The following is an 8,276-nucleotide window of genomic DNA, read 5'->3' as shown; positions in this document are numbered from 1 at the left end:
GACAAATTGGACAGTATTATACAAAATTATTTTAATAATTTTTTAAGGTCCATAAAACATTAACCTTTTCAATCTTTATCATTTTAAATAATCGTATTCATTGTGAGAACTTTATATTGAATAGGATGTTTTTCTGTTTAACTGTTAACCAGTTTTGCATTAAAGTATATACAATAGGCTGGAGTTGTATACTAGATTGTATTTGTTGCAATAAAGTATTAAAGAGTACAAATGTAATTAATATGACTGGTGTATAATGAAAACGCGCGAATTGTCAATTAATTGCCCAGAGCCACATTAAATTCTTGGAAGGATATTTGATATTTTATTTACTATGAATGAATAATCCAATAAGCATTGAAAACAAATAAATTGAAATTGCACCTTAGGGGCGAATATTGTGCAAGGTAAGCTCTATGTACGAGGAGCATTTGAAAAAAAAAAAAGTAACATTTTCATATTGCGAGCGTACAGGGGGAATCAATGTGAAGGTTTCTTTTAGCAAACACAAATGAACTAGATCACGACTGTAAGCAATTCATTTTCGTTGAAAAAGTTAATCTAGCGCAATTCGCGAAGGCAGAGCGTATGTAAATGCCCGACTGCTTGATCGAGCATCAGAATTAAACTACTGACAAAGTGTAAGAGTAGCGTAATACGTGATTGCTCGATGTACTTAAAAAGGAGACTAGCAAATGAGCGTCGGGGCCCTGACGTGGTTGACAAACATGTGCTAATATTTTGGAAGATGCAAGCACGTGGACAGATTAGGGAAATTCGCCTAATCGTCAGCGTTTATTCAAAAAAGCAAATTGTGTAAGCTTGTGCAGGGTGTAACGCTTATGACCCTGAGCAAAGGAAAGAACAAAGTTGCCTGCTGTTAATAAAAAACAGCGTAGACACAAGAATTGTAGCAGGTGAGAGACGCGGCTGTATTTTCAGCCTGACATAAGAAAAATAAAAATGTAATAGTGAAATACGACAGACCTAGGTCGCGAGAAGAGCATCAGGCAGGTTATGTATACCCTGTTCTTTAATCCAATGGAAGTGAGGCTCGAGTCCATGTCCCCTAGCATAGTAACATTACAGGTACATTTTACAAAGAAAATGTCCTTTGTTCTTGACCACTACACTGCACGTTTCATGATAGCGCCCCGTTCAGCCGTATTAGAGAAATATCTCAAGGAAATTTATATTGAGGTTTTACCACATCAATCATATAGTACTGAACTCTCCCATTTGGACTTTTGGTCGAACCCATACATTAAATCATGTTTTGAAAACGCGCAGCGCAGTTGAAGGCGCGTTTTACCAGTGTATAAACAGTGTCAAAAATGCGCTTCTTTATAATCGATCCCCGTAGTTCTCTTAATAATAATTATAATCTGCATGAACGACTTTGTTTGCTTTTCACAATAGACAGTAGTTTGTATTATTGCCGTTCCATGACCTTCTAAAGAAATATTTTAAACGGTGAAAATTAGGTAGAAGAGCTTACACAACATATGACAAAATATTTAGGGTATTTTAAAGCTTCACGTTATTCTAGGTTTATAAAAATTTGCTTTGGACTAATTTTGTGATTGTGATATTATTATCTATTAAGCTTGTTTGAAGATATCTTGATTATTTATTTATTTATTTATTTATTTATTTATCTGAAATGTACCTTTACAGGCGACATATTTTACACACGTCAAACATTTGAATTTAAACTTCATAGCTAAAAACATAAATAATGACTTGTTCATTACATTTTTATTAAATGTGTGGTTAATGCAAAAAGTACCATTTAAAAGATAATTTGAGCGTAATATATGCATATAAATTGCTTTTGCCCATTTCATTATATGAACATATAATTTGTAATTTGAATATTCAGATTATCATAATTATTTTTCTTCAGATATGAATTCGATAAATGTGGTTCTTTTGGTGGGAATGCTTCAAAGTGCAGTCTGTCAATGTGAGTATTTTTCTCAAATTCCAGCTTGATTAAAACAATTCAATGCATCTATAACTTTCATATATTTCTATTATACCTACATTGATGTAGCAAGAAAATATCACATTTCAAATATATGGCTAACCTGTTACAGTCAAGTACCATACCTGCCGAACAGGTTTGCATTAGAAAATTCACAATGGAAAATGTTTGGAACCATAAAGTTATAAAATTAGCCAAATGTTTGTGAATATTTAGTGGCACACCTGAAAAGTAGTTTTATCTGCAGCGGAGGGAAAATGTTTAACACATAACTTGTTTACAATGAATTTATAATTTATAAATGAATGTTGACGAATTAAGACGATAGCGAAATCTTATAAATTGGATCTTTTAAAAAAATTCGGTTATATTAGATGATGATAGTACTCAGGGAATTGTCATACTTCATCCCCGTTCACTTTTTGACAAGACTGGCTTTTTTCTTACTTTCAATATAAAATGAAAAAGATCACCATATTATTTCTCTGAACTTACTATGTACTATGGATTTTTGTAACCTGCATTTACTTGATTATTTATGTTATTAAAACGCCTCCATCAAACTGGACAAAATCAAAAGAAATTAAGTTATCAACGTTGATTTAGTCATGGTTTGAACATTACAATATGTATTTTTGTTTCTTAACTATCTTAAAAATACCTAATCAAGAAAAACAGAAGCTCACGTCAGAAATCGAACCGTGCCGCCGCGGCGATAAAAACTTTTCCGCTGTTATTACCAATACTGCTACGGGGGCATTATATTTAGTGTAAATTATAGATACTGGTGATGGAGGTAAAGCGTTATAAATCTTTCCGAGTTTCATTGTACAGACAAAAAACTTGTAAAACCAACCAATGTATATTTTTTGTAACAACTAATCTGTAAGGAATCAAGTTTCGTAGTATTCTTTAAGTTAAGAAATATACCATTAATTTCCTGATACCTATTGGTTTTTCATATGGTTTTGTTGTCGTAAGATCTGGAGGTCAGTGCCTTTAGAACAAAACTGGCTTACATGCAAGGGCAAACATGACTTTCTCACACCCAAAAAACTTCACCGATATTGTACATTGGCAAAGGAATGTGTAGAGCATCGATCATAATTTCAATATGAAACTAACGTATCCGATTTGGAAACACTGAAGTAAAGATACATCTTGATGTACATGAACTACTTAACTATGAGATTTTGAATTTAAATGTACGTTTGGAGAGCAAATTTATCTGCAGCATCATCGGATATTCTTAAAAGTTTCCTGCAACAGATGTAAATCACTAATTTATAAATTTAAATAAATATTTCAGCATCTATACTGTCACAATGGTACAAATTCTAGAATATTTACTTTAACGTTTAAACCTTATGGAATTATCAGATCAGGAACGCAGACATAGTCTTGAAATACCAATCAGGACGTTCGGTTTGCATCTCAAAATTCACGAAATTGGGAAATTTTGTATTTTGTAAATACTAAAATATATACTAGTTATAGAAACGATAAAACAGAGTGTCGTCAAAGACCTTCAAGTATTTAATATTTAAACGTTGTTGCCATAAACCGAATCATAAGATACTGGAGCGTAACCTGGCTAACGATTCTACATTTTATTGTGGGTAAATCTTTCGGCCTCAGCGTAACCTCGGATACATGCACCCATTATTTCCTATTCATAAACCATTTATCCATGGACCTAATCAGTTCAACTTTTTAAAAATACTGAAATACATTTTCAAGAGTCAAAAGACTGGCTTAAGAATATGCTGTAAATTTAATAGAAGTGGAATTTTGCATTTAACTCAAACATGAAACTGTTTTATTGTTTGACAAAATGACTGATATATGCGCTATTCTATTATCTTTTAATCACAGACGTCTAGATAGCAAACGAAAAATAAACAAAGTTATTTATTCATTTTAGATATAAGAAAACATGTTATTTGCCTTTCTGTTAGTGTTTTTGTTATGAAATTCAATAGATTTCACAGTATCAAACGAAGTGCTGAATGTTTTCTTACTTTTGAATAAAAAGTCAATTTCAGAAGTGTTTGCCATAACTACTTATATCCTGCAAGTCTGTCTTAAATTAATGCATTAAACTGATATTGGAAAGGAGGTGGTGATAAAGATACATATATCGAGTTTAAATCCATAAGCTTTTTCCAACTCAGTATTTTCTTTTTTTTTTTTTTTTTTTTTTTTTTTGCATTTCACATTTAAATGGATCCAGTTGTTCCGATTTTATTTTTTTTTAACAAATTGTAACACTCACAAATTGTTATTGAATGGTGACTTTACTGTCGTTAATTAATAATTGTATTCCTTTTCTATTTCAGTTACAGATCCATATGTTGTCCTCGATGAAGGTAAGTTCAGTTACAAATCCATATGTTGTCCTCGAAGTTCAAGTTAAAAAGTACAGAGAAGTTCTTTTATTTGTTAGTAGCAACAATAAAGCGTAATAAAATTGTTCGTTTTCGGTCTCCCGCCCTACCTTGAATTTTTGACCTGACCCTAAATGTTTTTACAGCATTGGAGATTTTTTTTATGTTGGTTTTCTCATGCCACGGCTCATATAGTTATAGTTTACGTACATGTATGTTATTATTTGTAAATGATAAAAGTGTTCAATGTTTTCTTGTTTAGGGCAAATCAGTTATTTTAACTGAAAAGTCATCGTCGCTTACTGTGTACCATTGTTGAATCCATGTACACCGCCGTATAAATTCTTTTCAAGATGTCTCTAAATTATATTCTTGTACTTATTACTTGTGTACGTGTTGAGTTCTGCTCCACCTGTGCATAGAGGGCGTAGACATTAGCTAGAATATTTCTGGCCACTCATGAACAGACTCAGTCAGGGCGAGCCAGCATCAATTTCTTTGCAATGTGGGCGATCTGTTGTTATTTCTCTTTCATTTTACATTTATTTTATTCTTACAACACCGCTAGTTAATTGTTAAATTCAAACAATAATTTGTATAGTTCCAGTCTGGATTTCAGTTTATAGTAGAAGGGCCTTGATATATATGTGTTTGTTGATACATGTATTTTGTCACACATCCCTTTTTGAAAATTTATAACTTATTGATATAGTCTGTTATGAGGTATGAAATAAAATCAAAATATAAGTAGGGAATAGTATTCATATTGCCCACACAACTGTAATAAATATATTTTTGAAATCTGTTTGAAATATTTACAAAATGGTACATAAATTATTAATGTATGCAACCGACTTCAGCTGGTTGACCAGTGTATAAAGTATGACTAGAAAAGTCTTATACTACATAAAAGTAAATAAAAATATTATAACATATTAATACATAAGAATATTACGTTAATTCGACTTTGATGCTCATATTTTACATGACTTGTGTTTATCATTTCCTATCAGGTGGGACGTTTGACATTAAGAATACAGAAAGCCAGTTATCAACAGCAAGTGCTGTAGAAACAATTGTTATTCCGGGATATCCGAGCTTTGACTCTCCAGGAGGATCAATAATAACAGACAGTACGTATCATAAACAAATTTAGATAAATACGAGTAATGACGTAATATGATAAGTAAGAAAAATAAAGTGCTGTATCTAAGCTCCACAATGAAACATTATCATTATTTGCAAAAATGCAAGTATGTTAACAGAAGCAAATATAGCCAAGTGTACGCATATATGTATATATGTGTGTAAGTAAATTATAAGACGGAAGGAATCAAAATTTTAAATATTTTTTCCAGGCTAGTAATGTTTTGTTCTAAGACAAAATCATCCTTATTATATTTATTCTGATATCAGTTGTGAGAACGTTAAAATCAGTCATATCTTAGAAGATGCAATACTCCGACTAAATGGTAAGAAATTTTCACGACCAAATGCGGCACCTTTACATTGTAAGAAAATTTTGAATATGTGTACACTTACACACTTATATTTGTTCCTTACGAATGAACGATGATTTACATACGCGTAACGATGAAATTTAAAGTAGATTTATTTGAATAAAATGAAAGCATATAAAACACACTAATGCATAAAGTAAATCATCTTTTTTTTTTCAAAAATTGCCTCAGCTCAGATTGATATCATATTGTAGAGATGGTACCTAAAAAATTCAAATTCATCTTTATAGGTTTTTTTCAGAGTGAAATGATAGCTAAGTGCACCAATTTTCTAAATATATTTATGGTTTTCCTCTTCTCCATGTCAAAAATATAAATATTTGATATCTAAAAAATGACTTTCTCAAAATATCTGAAGCAAAATGGACAACTCTTGTATTGACCGTTTTTCAAAGATTTTAGGACTTCCCCAATTATAGTCTATATCAAATGCTCCCACAGCTAAATAAATTCAATAGAGTATAAGGTAAGTTTACTCTACTTTCAACATTTTGAAAGAGCCTATACTGAACTTCCTTTTGTATTTTAATAAAGTCAAATTCCAAGACTAGCCAAGAGTCTAAAACGCTTGAAAAAAATTCTGAGTGAAAGAGAACGATATGCTCTTTATTATAAGCTTACCAAAACCATACCAAAAATGTACCTTAAAGAAGTTATTAAAGATTTTATATTGTAAACAAACCCCTACACTATTTTACCATCAATATTTTCCACTCATGAATACACTCAATTCAGGTGATAATTGTTGATATATTTGTAAATGAGAGGCCCCAACAAAAACCTTTTTTCAAGTTGTGTAAACAGTATAAGTTTTAAATTAATGTTGATATCTGAAATTATCCGATTACTTTGTTTTCAACAATAAATAAAACACCTTTTAGTTTGTTTAGGGTAGTTGACCTGTAACGAAAATCATCAAATAGAGTAATCTCCATATGCTTTTTCAGCATTTATTCGTTTTTCAAGGAAAGAAAATGATCGTGCTAGTTCCCTCCAGAAAATGTTTAAATTGAGAATTGCTTAAAATACATTACATAAGAGTCATTACCTGTCAGCTACCTTAACATGTAGTAATTATAACCACTACCTTAAAACATTGTAATTATATTTGACGACAATGAATTTTTGTGTTACCAATTTTACTTTTTTTGTTATTTCTCGTTGGATATATACATTTTACATTTTGATATATAAATGTTGTGTAAACCAATGTATCACCATTGAGAACAATAAATAAACAACTTTGGCTAAAAGATCAAAACTTAATAACGTTTCTTAATGTCGTTAATTTTCTTCAAAGGAATGTATGCATTATTCTATATAATCTTCATGCATTACTAAACTTTCTATCAGGGCCTCACTACAACTTACAAAATAACTGTCAGTGTAAGTCATGAGAAAAGCGTGCATTTTGTATACTGAATACAAAGGGATTTAAACAAATGTAGGTCATATTTTGTCTGCCTGATAAGTTGTTTGAAAAAGGACCTATCTGATTTTTCTTTCACTTTTGATCAATGTTTAATGTTGGCTTCAGTTTATTGATCAATTCAGAGTTGTCCCCCTTTGATTTATTTGGGTAGGTACCATCTCTACATATTGTTACAGGAAAAATGCCATACTTTCTTTCATCAGTTCATCGTTACCTATTACATGTAATATGCTTAATTACTAACCACTGAATCTGTTTCTTTTAAATTCTTTATTATATCTTTCCCCGCTAGGATATATATGTGGAAACATCAGCATGGAGTTCACATTGTCCGATCAAACAAATGGTACAAATGGTACAAGTACCTTAAATGGTACTACAAGTACCTTAAAGCTGAACATAACGGCTTCTACGGAAAAGAAACCTCACTGTACAATATACTGGGATGATGGTCTGATGGACGAACATGTAAAAATAGATGGTTCTATTGAAATAGAACACACGTATATAAAGGTAATTGAAGTTTATTGATGTAAAAGAATAGCATAAGAATTTTTCTAAGAGTATAATAGATGTATTACAAACTAACTTTAAAACGCCTTTATAAATGTCAGGCAAAAATGTTAAAATCATTAAAGCATACACAACGTCTTTTTCTGTGAATAGGGTTGCTCTTCTTACCGTAAGCATAGGAAATTCCTCATTTCTTTCTATTTTCGAGGTCCAGTACTCAAATACTGGCAAGTCGAAACAGGGAATCATATACATAGTTCCAAACACTGTAATGGAATTGGCTTAAGAGCATTTGCCATAAGCACTGTTATTTTACTTATGCATGCAGTATAAACTATCAATTTGTAACCCAAAACACGCCTTATTTGTGCGATTGATATGCTAGAAACCTAGAAGTACAATATCAGGATGGGCGCTTGTTCACTAAAAACATTTGA

The sequence above is a fragment of the Mercenaria mercenaria genome, chromosome 14, assembly GCF_021730395.1.
Source record: "Mercenaria mercenaria strain notata chromosome 14, MADL_Memer_1, whole genome shotgun sequence".
NCBI lineage: Eukaryota > Metazoa > Mollusca > Bivalvia > Venerida > Veneridae > Mercenaria > Mercenaria mercenaria.
Note: the sequence above shows the minus strand (reverse complement) of the source record.